Here is a 14,037-nt window from a genome sequence, read left to right as displayed (position 1 = left end):
TTATACAACGTGTAATGTGGACAAAACAATGCATTCATTTAACAGGTGTAAATGGCCGAAAGCATCTAACTGGAACAAGTGAATAGGGAGTGTATTTGTAAATAATTTTGCATTTTAAAATTTCTCTTCATTGCCAGAAATATTCAATGATCTGGGGCATGATTTTAACTCGGAAAAATGGGTGGGTTGGGGCGGGGGTCCAGTAAAAATGTTAAAAATCTAAAACCCGCGTCAAACCCACCCACTTCCGGTATTAACCCGTCCTAAGGAGATGGGTCGGTCAGTGGAAGCTTTCAAGGAGCCTTGACATGATCTCCGACCCCCCCACGATCTCCGACCCCCTTCACAATCTCAACAATCTCTGACTCCCCGCACAATCTATGACCACCGCAATGACCCCGACCCTGACCCCCTGATGACTGACCCCCGATGACCCCTGTTGACTGAGCCCCCCCCGATGCCCCCCATGACTGACCACCCTCCCCAGATGACTGAGCTCCCGATGACCCCGATGACTGACCACCCCAGATGATCCCCGATGACTGAGCCCCCTTGATGATCCCTGCCCCCCCAAATCTAAGATTTACTGATTCACATCCTCTTCCTCTTCTGACGGACATTGGCTGGCCCGTACTTCCGGGTTTCCTGTCAGGAATTCCACTCCCCTGCCCCCTTCCCGGCTCCCTGATAAAATCATGCCCCCGGTCTCTGAGTGCATGAACTCTAATAGCGACCATAATATGATCGAGTTTAACGTTGTGTTTGAAAGGGAGAAACCTGTATCATCTACTAAGATACTAAATTTAGGTAAGGCCGACTTCAACAGGATGAGACAGAGACTGTCCACAGTAAACTGGGCAAATCTGTTAATGAGTAAAACGACAGAATATCAGTGGGAGGTGTTCAAAAAAATTTAACGTGATATAGAACCAATTTATACCCCTAAGGGGTAAGAGCTCTACTTGCCAAAAAATACAGCCATGGACGACAAAAGAGGTAAAGGGACAACATAAAACTAAAAGAAAAAGCATACAAAAATGCAAAAAATATCACAGATCCTGGTGACTGGAAGAGATATAAAGAACAGCAAAGGGTGACAAAACAGAAAGTAAGAGGTACAAAAAAGGAGTATGAAAAAAAACTTGCAAGGGATATCAAAATGAACACTTTTTTATAGTTATATTAGGAAAAAGAGGGTGGTCAAGAGCAATGTGAGCCCCTTAAAAACTGACAATGGTGATATTGTAACTGAAAATAAGGAAATGGCAGACATGTTAAATAATTACTTTGTGTCAGTATTTACAGTAGAGGAAGAGGATAGCAGGGACAGGGACTCACCATAATTAGCGTAAGCAAATTAACAGTAATGAAGAAAATAATGGCATTAAAGAGTGACAAATCCCCAGGATCAGATGGTTTCCATCCCAGGATTTTAAAGGAAGCAGGTGAGAACATTGCAGAAGTGCTAACTATAATCTTACAAAGTTTTCAGGAACCGTTCCTTTAGATTGGAAAATTGAACATGTCACTCTGCTATTTAAAAATGGTGAGGGGGGAAACCAGCAAATATAAACCAGTTAGCCTAAAGTCTGTTGTCGAGAAATTACTAGAGTCTATAATTAAGGAAAGGGTGACTGAACACCTTGAAAATTTTCAACTGATCAAAGAGAGCCAGCATGGATTTGTAAAGGGTAGGTCATGCCTGACAAACCTGATTGAATGTTTTGAAGAGGTGACTAAAGTAGTGGACAGGGGAATGCCTATGGATGTTGTTTATATGGACTTCCAGGAGGCATTCAATAAAGTCCCTCATAAGAGACTGTTAGCTAAAGTTGAAGCTCGTGGAATTGAGAGCAAATTATTGAGCTGCTTAGAAAATTGGCTGAGCAGCAAGAGACAGAGAGTAGGGATAATGGGCAGGTACTCAAATTGGCAGGATGTGGCTAGTGGTGTCTCATAGGGATCTGTGTTGGAGCCTCAACTATTCACTGTATTTATTAACGACTTAGATGACGGGATAGAGAGCCACATATCCAAGTTTGTTGATGACACAAAGATAGGCAGCATTGTAAGCAGTGTAGATGGAAGCATAAAATTACAGAGCGATATTAATAGATTAAGTGAATGGGCAAAACTGTGGCAAATGGATTTAATCGTAGGCAAGTGTGAGGTCATCCACTTTGGACCTGAAAAAGATAGATCAGAGTACTTTCTAAATGGTGAAAAGCTCGAAACAGTGGAGGTCCAAAGAGACTTAGGGGTCCATGTACATAGATCATTAAAATGTCATGGACAAGTACAGAAAATAATCAAAAAGGCTAATGGAACGCTGGCCTTTATATGTAGAGGACTAGAATACGAGGGGGTGGAAGTTATGTGATAGCTATACAAAGCCCTGGTTAGACCACACCTAGAGTACTGTGTTCAGTTCTGGGCACCGCACCTTTGGAAAGATATATTGGCCTTGGAGGGAGTGCAGCATAGATTTAGTAGAATGATACCTGGACTCCACGGGTTTAAATTACGAGGCGAAATTACAAAAACTAGGGTTGTAATCCCCGGAATTTAGAAGATTATGGGGTGATTTGATTGAAGTTTTCAAGATATTAAGGGGAATTGATAGGGTAAATAGAGAGAAACTATTTCTGCTGGTTGGGGAGTCTAGGACCAGGGGACATAGCCTAAAAATTAGAGCCAGGATTTTCAGGAGTGAAGTTAGGAAACACTTCTACACGCCAAGGGTGGTAGAAGTTTGGAACTCGCTTCCGCAAACAGCAGTTGATGCTAGCTGAGTTGTTAATTTTAAATCTGAGATTGATAGATTTTTATTAACCAAAGGTATTAAGGGATATGGGGCTAAGGCGGGTATATGGAGTTAGGTCACAGATCAGCCATGATCTCATTGAATGATGGAACAGGCTTGAGGGGCTAAATGGACTACTCCTCTTCCTACACCTTCTATTACCCAGTTGTGTAAGACTGAAGCCTTGGTGAAAGTAGGACTTGGATTTAACTATTTTCCTCCCTCCTTCTCTGAAGTGATTGACCTCAGGCATCTCACCCAAGTGTCTCTTCTTCACCTGTGAGCCTAGACATTGTCACTGGGCTATTCAGACATGAAGGACATCACAGCCTACCCTGAACCGTTCTACAGCCAATGTTCACACATCCACTTCCCAGCAGGGCTAACTGGCTGATTTTGTTTACTGCCTCAGCCCAGGGGTACTGAGGTCAATTGTAGCATCCCTATCATTCCAAGGGCTGCAATTTAAATAGCCAATTTACAAGTTCTTTACTACGCTGAATAGTTAATGCGACATTAGTCAGTAATAAGCTGCATATTTCAAGACCTTTGATGTAGATTTTGATCAACTTAAAGCACCATTCTTCCCTTGTTTAGACATTTCATTTGTGTTTAGCTAAACCAATAGCTGGTGGAGTGCCAGATGCCAGTGGCAAATGCCTTCAATATATTGAGAAACATAATGTGAGGATCTCATCCACCAGTCACTTTCAGAGTCCTATGGAATGAAACCACAGAAGTCATGTGGTAAACAGTGGCATCGACTGTTGCTTCAGAAAAAAAGAAAAGATGGATTTATAAAAGGACTTGCTACAAGAAGAGGGTTTTGTTCAGGAAAATACAAAGGGCTTAAGCTTGATGTTAGACAGCCCCCAGGGACTGTCTTTCTCTGATAACTGCTAAATATGTGGACTGCATTCAGAAGCTCTGAAATGCCGCTTAACCATAAAAATCAACCTGCTGACCTGACCACACTGGATTCATAACTGAGTGTGTTTGTCTCTTAAAACTGTTTCTGTGTTTTTAATATGGTTAGGGACTGAGTCATCTACCATGGCATTTTTTTGCTTTTTTGTCTGGGTAACAAAGCAATTTCATTAACAATCCAATAAAGCTGTAATAAATAACCACATATTTAAAACATGCCCAGTTTGTGAAATGAGAGGTGGAACTTTGTCACTGTTCAATTTCTAATGTAATTGCAGCGAATGTTTCGCAAAAGGTCTTCTGAAGACTTTCTTTGCCATGAAAGCATGGACATTGTTAAATTACAATGGATAATTATTATGTACAGGAATGACAGCACAGAAAAGTGTTTGTTAAGTACTGTCAGAATTTCTGGAATAAACACATTTCATATACAGGCTGCTGTCATTAAATAATGCAATATTGGGATATGAAGTAATAAACTGTCTGAGGGCACTTTAATTAACTAATTGTATGTTGCTGTTTACCCAGAGCAATGAATGTAAATAATTATAAATAAGGAGGGACTCCTCTGTGATTTCTAAGACTGTACTTTCTTCCTTGCTTCAAAATATTAATATAAATGCTGAAAGATATTATAAATGTTATCCCAAAAGTGGTCTTTTGGTGATCCCTTTCTCACATTTACCATCCAATCTCTGTTCATTGCAACCTTTCTTGTCTCCCTTTTTCTTAGCTGTGTTAAATCATAGCTCATCATAGGGGGTGATTTTAGGAGGCAATTGCCGGTACGTTGGGGGCGGGGTTCCGAAAATCGCGGAAATCCCATTCGGGTTCGGAAGCCGGCTCCAACTCGCCAACTTCCGAGTTTCCCAGGATCCCACCTGTGTGTGCGCGGACGACCTGAAAACGAAGTCCCGCCAGCAATTAAAGCCGGCGGGATGACAGTTAAAGAGCCAAATGTACCTCATTGAGGTACTTAAGGCACTTTACTTGTGACAATTTAAGTAGTTAGAAAGATTTTTAACTTATCTGGGCGGCTTGCCCAGATCAGGGAAAAAGAAACTAAATAAATTAGATTAAAAACATGCAAGGAAGTGAAAACACTAAATGCACGTACCTTTGAAACCTGCTCCGATGTCCCCCTGATGTCCCCCTCTTCACCCTCCCGATGTCCCCCCGATGTCCCCCTCTTCACCCTCCCGATGTCCCCCCGATGTCCCCCTCTTCACCCTCCCGATGTCCCCCCGATATCCCCCAGATGTTCCCCTCTTCACCCTCCCGATGTCCCCCCGATGTTCCCCTCTTCACCCTCCCGATGTCCCCCCCTTCACTCTCCTGATGTCCCCCTGTTCTTCCCCTCTCGCCCCCCCACCCTCGGTCTTCCGTTCCAGTGCTGGATGACGTCTAGCTCTCTCTCTTTCTTGCGCCCCCCCTTGTGTTGCAGCTCCTGACGGCAGCCAGCCTGTCAATCACGCTAGCTGCCGGGTGCGAAACCAGGAGAGGATGTTAACCACTATCAATCAACGTGCGATCGCATCGGAAACGGTAAGTTTGGTTCATGCGGGTTTGCCACGCGCCCAATCGCCCCCCCACCTCCCCCGCTGCCAGCCCGCCTCCCAGCTAATATCAGGGCCATAGTCTCTGACTCCAACTGATTCATGCACCGATCCTGTGGAACTCCTTTCGTCCTTTTATCTTCCCTTTTCAAGAACTACAGGTTTTTAAAACCCTAGCTTTATCCTGATTCATTGTGTTTTTTGTTCTTTTTCCACATTGCCTGTCATTGTGGGCCATGAATGTTCACCATGGTTTCTTAATTAAAAAAAGCTGATCTGTTTTTGTTTGGTACTCATTAATGGGTGACATAGCAAAACTTGTATTCACTTTTTTATCCTGTGACTGGAAGGCATTCCATTTGAATATTATTCCCTGGTAAGATATCTTCGCTTCAGATAACCCTTTCCCCCAATTTTCTCTCCTCGTCTTCTGAAGGCCGATTCTGGATTAAATCCAGAGGGCAATCAGAGCCCTCTCACACCTTACTCAAGTGGCCGTTCTTCCTCAGATATGAGCGCAGACAGTGAATCTCGGCAGGCAGTCCAACCATATCAACACATCTAAGTGAGAACCTATTCCACCAGATGTTTTCACATGGACACACATACTTTCCGGTGGGAGTTATTTGTAATGTGATCAGGAATGGGAAACCTGGCTGATATTTCTTTTCCTTTGCCACGGACCCTGAGGTCAGTTGTAGCACCCTTGCTAGCATCCAGCTGAGATCAGCTAACTTAACACAGACCAGGAACTGAATCTGGGATCCATTTAATTACCGCATCAAGCCCTGCACTTAATCAACAAGCCATCTTTAAATGGCCGACTGGCAGTCACTTAATTTTAAAAATTATATTCCTCCCTAAGTTCTCCCCCTGGGCCTCACACAATTTCCTAACACTATGAATAGGTGACCTACCATGAGGCCTCTGAATGGCAATGTAATTTGTCTCTGCGAATGGAACTCTAAAATTAGCCACCAGGAGGGACACAAGAGCAATCTTTGATTCCTTTGCTTCTAGCACGAGACGGCTATCGATCCAGTATTGTTACCGTTTAATGGCTAAAGCCAGCCACAAAGCACGCCCGGACCTTTCCCTGCTGAGTTCCTAGCCTTCAGTTTTGCATCAAAGTGAATGGACAGAAATTGCAAGCTGGCAAGAGGAAAAGGCTGGCCACCATTTGGGTGTCTGCTCTTTTTTCGCTATTCTCAAATCAACCCGGTGTGCTTGGCTGTTAAAGTAAATCGTGCTGTGTGTCTCATATCTACAGCTGTACATCCACCTCTTCTTAGGCCGAATGATGACCAATGGATAAAGTGGATGGATGGACAAGAAACATCCTCTCAAAGCAATTTTCAGAATATCCGAAGGAAGAAGAAAGTGATGAATTTCCACAAAATGTAAGGGTAGAAATACCTTGGGGTTTGGCTGTTTGTGAAAAGCCTTCATTCACTTTGCAATGGACAGGAACAAATAGGACCAGAGTACAAGTTATTAAGGTCAGAGGATGACTGCAATGAATAATTACAGTTAAATCTGTCAGGTTTTCAAGATAGATGTAACTTAAAATGGATAGAGAAACTGTGTATATAGGGAAACAAGGGCTGCTGTATTAACATAGTAACAGTTTCAGGCAGGAGAAGACCTTTGGTCCAGCTAGCCCACCTATCCACATTATTCTCATGATGCATTTCTAATAATTGTAAAAGAAGATTAAACCTCAAAACAATGAAGGAAAGAATAGGATGGATGCAAATAAAGTCAAAAATAATAATTAAACTCTGTTAGACATAGTCAGTCATGATGAAACAGATGAAAAGTAAGCATCAGCCTTGAGGCAGGACAGCTGTTGGCAAGGCACAGTGTGAGGTGTGTGACTGGATTTCAATGCACTCATAGTATCATGTTTGGCATAGCACAGAAGGAGGCCATTTGGCCCATCATGCCTGTGCCAGCTCTTTGAAAGAGCTATCCAATTAGTCCCACTCCCCTGCTCTTTCCCCATTGCCCTGTAATTTTTTTCCCTTCAGTATTTATCCAATTCCCTTTTGAAAGCTACTATTGAATTTGCTTCCACCACTCTTTCAGGCAGTGCATTCCAGATTATTACAGCATGCTGCGTAAAAAAATGTTTCCTCGTGTGCCTCGGGCTCTTTTGCTGATCACCTTAAATCTGTGTCCTCTGGTTACCGACCCTTCTGCCACTGGAAATAGTTTCTCCTTATTTACTCTGTCAAAACTGTTCATGATTTTGAACACCTCTATCAAATTTTCCCTTAACCTTCTCTGTTTTAAGGAGAACAATCCCAGCTTCTCCAGTCTCTCCACATAACTGAAGTCCCTCATCCCTGGTAACATTCTAATAAATCTCTTCTGCACCTTCTCTAAGGCCTTGACATCCTTCCGAAAGTGTGGTGCCCAGAATTGAACACAATACTCCAGCTGCATCCTAACCAGTGTTTTCTAAATGTTTAGCATAACTTCCTTGCTTTTGTACTCCATGCCTCTATTAATAAATGTAAACAATTTTACAACACCAAGTTATAGTCCAGCAATTTTATTTTAAATTCACAAGCTTTCAGAGGCTTCCTCCTTCGTCATTTTCACATCGTTCACCTGACGAAGGAGGAAGCCTCCGAAAGCTTGTGAATTTAAAATAAAATTGCTGGACTATAACTTGGTGTTGTAAAATTGTTTACAATAGTCAACCCCAGTCCATCACCGGCATCTCCACATCATGTCTATTAATAAAGCCCAGGATCCCTTATGCTTTTTAAACAGCCTTCTCAACTTGTCCTGCCACCTTCAAAGATTAGTGTATGTGCACCCCCAGGTCTCTCTGTTTCTGCACCCCCTTTAAAATTGTACCACGTAGACATGCACAAAGTTACAATCTATAAAACAATATGTGAGGTCTGCATTTTGGTGTGTTGTATTGGAGTGGAGTGGGGCTTATAGAAGTCTAGCATATAAAATATAATAGTAGCTAGATAGAACAGGAATAGGTACTTAAACTGTGCTCAGAATCAGAGTGAACCAGTGATTGAGTGACCAGAGGTGACATGAAAACGGATCTAGCGGTCTAGAGTATAGAATTCTGGAATTATATATCCAAATCAGCATAGTAAATATCAGAGGAAATCCTAATCAAACTGTATAGTGCTAGATCAGATCACACCTTGAGTACCGTGTCCAGTTCTGGTCACTGAGGATAAGGAGGCATTGGAGGCAGTTCAGAGAACTCGATCTGGCTGATCCCTAGTATCAGAAGTCTGAGGTATGAAGAATGACTGGAGAAACTTTGGCTTTTCAGCTGTAAAAGAAGGGGATAGAGAGGTGATCTGAGAGGGATATAGAAGATAGGAAACAATACGAGAAAGATAAATCAAGAAAATTACTTCAAACTAAATTGCAAGAGTAGGGCAAGGAGACATTGGTTCAAACTAATAAAAGGCAAATTTAGAACTGATATCAAGAATTCTTGTTCAAATGAAGTGTGATTACCACATGGAATGGACTTCCAGATAGAACAGTGAAGGCAAAGGGCAAAGGCTGAGGGTCATTCTGGATGGATAAAGTCAAATGAGCCAAATGGCCTTCCTGATCAGTATTTATATTGTAATTTCAATGCAGGTGTTAACCCATTTATTTTAAATAGGTTATTGCCTCCAATAAAATAGCGCACAAAGGAATGCCATACAAATCTGTTATGCTCGTCAGCTAATGTTGGCAACAGCAGTTTCTAGGCTATAAAAACCCTGTGGCAGAATTATATTGGGTTTTAATTTCCTCTGTTCTGTTTTTGGTGCATTGGTTAATAGATTCATGTTAACTTTCTGTCTGGGCTATTTTAAATGGGCTATCAACTGCATTAAAATAACACAGACAATAATTAAAAGCAAACAGCATAACAAGTGTGCTAAACGTAACACACAGAGGAAATTAAAAGTGAGTTTTCTTGACACAAGCAGAAATCAACAGGTCAAGCGTGAATCCAATTTCTTTGCTAAACTGTTTTCCAGTATATTGAACAGAGATTATTCATTTAAACCACCCACAAACTAGGAGATACTTATCAAGGACAATAATCACTCATATTACAACTGAACCTTATTACCACTGCTAATGGAAGTTCCAGATTTGCACATGTGGGGGAGTTGTTGCCATAGGTTTGTAGAGCATTGTGTGATCAACCCTTGTGAACCAGCAGTACAGAAATCAATGTTAAAAAAAACATAGAAAGTAACATGTCGGAACGACTGTAACAAGGTGTAAGACCGGTGAAGAGATCAGATAACATAAATTGTGAAGACAAGTATAGTGTGTGACCGAACTTCAAGAACGTGTTATATCCTCAACTACCAGTCTCAGTTATTACCAAATTATTTTTCGTATGTCCAGTTTTTCTGTTGGTGCATCTTCCTGTTGTAGTTTTGCTGTTGGAATCATCTTTTTTGTAATTGTCGTAATTGTACACTTATCAGCTCCACAGAATTTGCTGTGTGGCTTTAAACAAGACGACAGGAGGATTAGTATGTTACAGAATGTTATGCCTGCTGCAAACTCTGAAGTTACTTTCTACTACACGTGCTGAGATAGAACCCATAAGAATAACCATCCCACCTTCTCCTGAGAGAAGGGTCAAGAGGCCAACCAGATCCCACTATCCAGCTCCAGGAAGTAGTCATCCTGGAAGGACCTTATCTTAAAGGCGCTTAGATTTTTTTTGGGCAATTTTCTCCTGTCTTGGATGTAAATTTCTGGATTTACCAGGATATACTTGCCATAGAGGGAGTGCAATGACTGATTCCTGGGATGGCGGGATTCTCCTATGAGGAGAGATTGAGTAGACTAGGCCTGTATTCTCTAGAGTTTAGAAGAATGAGAGTTGATCTCATTGAAACATACAAAATTCTTACAGCGCTTGACAGGGTAGATGCAGGGAGGATGTTTCCCCTGGCTGGTGAGTCTAGAACCAGGGGGTCACAGTCTCAGAATAAGGGATAGGCCATTTAGGACTGAGATGAGGAGAAATTTCTTCACTCAGAGGGTGGTGAATCTTTGGAATTCTCTACCCAAGAGCGCTGTGGAGGCTCAGTCATTGAGTACATTCAGAACAGAGATCGATAGATTTCTAGATATTAAAGGCATCGAGGGATATGGGGATAGTGCAGGAAAATGGCGTTGAGGTAGAAGCTCACCCATGATCTTGTTGAATGGCGGAGTAGGCTCAAGGGGCCGGATGGCCTACTCCTATTTCTTATGTTCTTATGTCCTCTTCTAAAGACTTTAACATCTGCTGCGGTCTGGTGCCACACATAGCAGTTGTGCTCCGTACCTCACCCCTCCCCAAGTGTCAGCCCAGACAGTGAGTGATGGCAGGCTATTTGACCTTGGGGCTGAACCTGACCCAGGACATCAACACAACCAGACTTTGCAGTGGGGGTCACTGGCTTTGTTGTCTCCATTGAATAAATTGAAGAGGAAAATACTGGTTCACTAAAATAATGGAATTTTCATCAACTAAATTAAAATTAGTATGAAATTCTTTCTGTGAACTCAAGACAAAATTTGTAATAACGAGTCAAGACTAAAACTAAAATTAAAATAATTTCTAGCACTGAAACAGATACTACAAATGGAAAAGTATGAATGAAGTGTTAGTCGTCATCTCAGCCCAAATTTATTATTTCCTAACATTTCTTGTGGCCTTGTGAATCGTGTGAAACAATAATTGACATTTTTGAAACATAAATTTTGAAAAAAAGACTAGAACGAAAATGTAGCTAAATATTAGACTAATTTTTTTCTCCAAGTGTGAAATTTGACAAAAATTTGGGAACAAAAGACTAAACTAAAATTAAGATTAAATTTCTCCCAAAGACTGTAAATAAAACAAGACTGAATGTCCAGAGATGAGACTAAAGAGCTGATTCCCCCAATCTGGTGCTGCTGGCACAGAGGCCTCGATATTAACCCCCTCCTCCCCACGATGGGTGGGATAGAGTTGGTGGGGAGGGGGAGGTTAAAGAGTTAACTACGGGGAACATGTCCCTAACCCACCACATAGGCACCTGCAGTCTTTTTTATGGCGGCGACTATCGGGACCTCCGAGTGTCCCGCTGTGGGGAGGCGGGACACTTAATTAACATATTTAAATCAGGCCCCCACAGTGCAATTGGGAGCGGGATTTAGAATTCACTGTTGCTGCATGGGTTTCCCAGGGGTCAGGAAACCCAGCAGTGAAAGGGAGGCGGGAACTGCCGCCTCCACAAGTTAACTGCCTTTTTCAGCACTCCTTGAGGGCTGGGAGGAGTAGGAGTGATCCCCCCCCCCCCCCTCCCCGGCGCCTCAAGCCTCCTCCTAGCTCCGATCGCCTGTCTGCTCCCCACCCCACCCCCACCACCACCACCGAGACCCGATCGCGGCCTCTCTCCCCTCTCCAGATCGAGGCCTCTCTCCCCCTCTCCCGATCGAGGCCTCTCTCCCACCTCCCGATCGAGGCCTCTCTCCCACCTCCCGTTCGAGGCCTCTCTCCCCTCTCCAGATCGAGGCCTCTCTCCCCCCTCCCGATCGAGGCCTCTCTCCCCCTCTCCCGATCGAGGCCTCTCTCCCACCTCCCGATCGAGGCCTCTCTCCCCTCTCCAGATCGAGGCCTCTCTCCCCTCTCCAGATCGAGGCCTCTCTCCCCCCTCCCGATCGAGGCCTCTCTCCCCCCTCCCGATCGAGGCCTCTCTCCCCCCTCTCGATCGAGGCCTCTCTCCCCTTTCCCGATTGCCGTGGGCCATTCCAAGGATCCCTAGCTGCGGTCTCCTGCCGCTGGACAGGCTGTCCATTTGGCTGGCTGCTGGGCGGGAGATGGAGCTACAAGATGCTAATGGCCTTGCCGGGTTCTTTGGCCGTTTTTGGCCTCCCCCTCACCCTCTCCGCCTCCCGGTAAATATCGGGGCCTGAATGCTCAAAGGGATTGCTGGTCAGAAAATTGCAGCCTGATTTTCCACCCATTGATTATAAGATCATTGAATGTTGAACACTGTAAAATAGGTAACAAATAGTTACCTAATAGGTAATCAATATTAGAGGCTATCTGGCAAATTTTTCCTCTCTTTCCAACACACACATTGGAAATCAGCTTGAATCTACCATTCACGTCTAAGGTTTGTAGGTTTCTAAATTAATTCACCTCTGGACTGTCTTACAGAACCCAGACCAATTTATATTAATCTTGACACAAGCCAGCCCTATCACAACCAGGTGCAGTACAAAGCTGAGTGAAATCGAATTAATTCTTACTTGTCAAGGTCATCACAGATGAAGTCAGATACAAACATGTGTTAACAAACACAACTTTATTTAGCAAGATCCACGATAACACAACTAATATCATCACAAGATTAAGCATTGACAATTTCATTAATTACTTGGTCATATTTCATTAATCAACATTAATCTATATCACTTAAATGTGTAACTTAAATGTGTCCAAATATCTTAGCATTAACTGGATTTTACTTCACAGTATTACAAAGCTACGATCAATATTCAAGATTACAGTACGGCTTAGCAAGATTAAGTTTACAGATTGCATTCAAAAGTATCGCTGACAGGCTTCCAGCAATCAGCTACAATATAAACTTTGCTCTGTAATATGAACAAAAATGCACGACTTCTTCCTTAGCTAGTGTCGTATTGGGCAGTTCTGCCTTCTTTTGGGATACTTGGCCTTTCCTCTGGAGATGCCCGGGCGAGTTATTGTCAATGGCCATTGTCTTTTTTCTTTAGTTGTCTTCCTCTCATCGTGGCTTAACTAACTGTGAAAATATATGGGGGTGGGGGATTTTTGACTTCCACCCCAAAACGGGCGCAAAGTCAGTGGGGCGAGTGCTCTGCCCGCCTAAGGCCAGTGTTGGAAGACCCAAATCCTTTACAGTTTCGGGCTTAATTTGAATGTAGCTGATGAGCTGCGGCACCGAGCTCGACTGCAGCTCGTCGGTTCTGGGTGGGCGGGAAATCAGACAGCTGCCACGCTGAGCCGACTGGCACGTCAGGCCTGGGGGGCGGTGGAGGGCCCATCCTGGAGGGAGTCAAGCACCGTCCAACAATCCTGCTGCTCCTGGCCCCAAAAAAAATTGAACGAAAATTTTTTTAGGCCACTCACCGCCTGGTACAGTTGAGTGGAGCATGCACAGCGCTCTACCCATTTGTACTTGAACATTGCAAACGGGGTCCTACAACAGGCATAGGACCCTAATTTGAATAAGTAAGTGCCCTCACGCCTGAAACATATACTATGATACCACGTGCTACTCACCCATTTACAGGCCAATCTGAGAATTGCATTAGGCGGGCCTTGGGCATCCATGGGGCAACCAAGATGCCCCCCCTCCCACCTCCCCCACCCATTTTCATTTGCCGACTGCCCGTTTTTCGGCAAGAAGCAGACAGGAGTTAAAAATCACTCCTGTTGCATTTATCTACTGTGTACCATTACTTTATTGTTATATTCAGGGTCTTAAGCTATCAACTAGTGGCTGTGATACCCTTTACAAGTTTTACTCCTGTTTGATTAAACTCTTAACATTTCTTAGTCTATCAAGTTTTACTCTTTGTTTTTTGCAAAATTTCTTCAAAAGTTTCTTACAATTTATTTTAGCCTTCTGTCCTTTCTAGGACATTCTGACAATATTTTTGGGAAACTTTTTGAATTAGCGTGGGCAAATTATACCTTTAATTTTACCAAGTCAATCC

Source organism: Heptranchias perlo, chromosome 30 (genome assembly GCF_035084215.1).
Source record: "Heptranchias perlo isolate sHepPer1 chromosome 30, sHepPer1.hap1, whole genome shotgun sequence".
NCBI lineage: Eukaryota > Metazoa > Chordata > Chondrichthyes > Hexanchiformes > Hexanchidae > Heptranchias > Heptranchias perlo.
The sequence above is the reverse complement of the archived record's forward strand: the minus strand, read 5'-3'. Positions refer to the sequence as shown.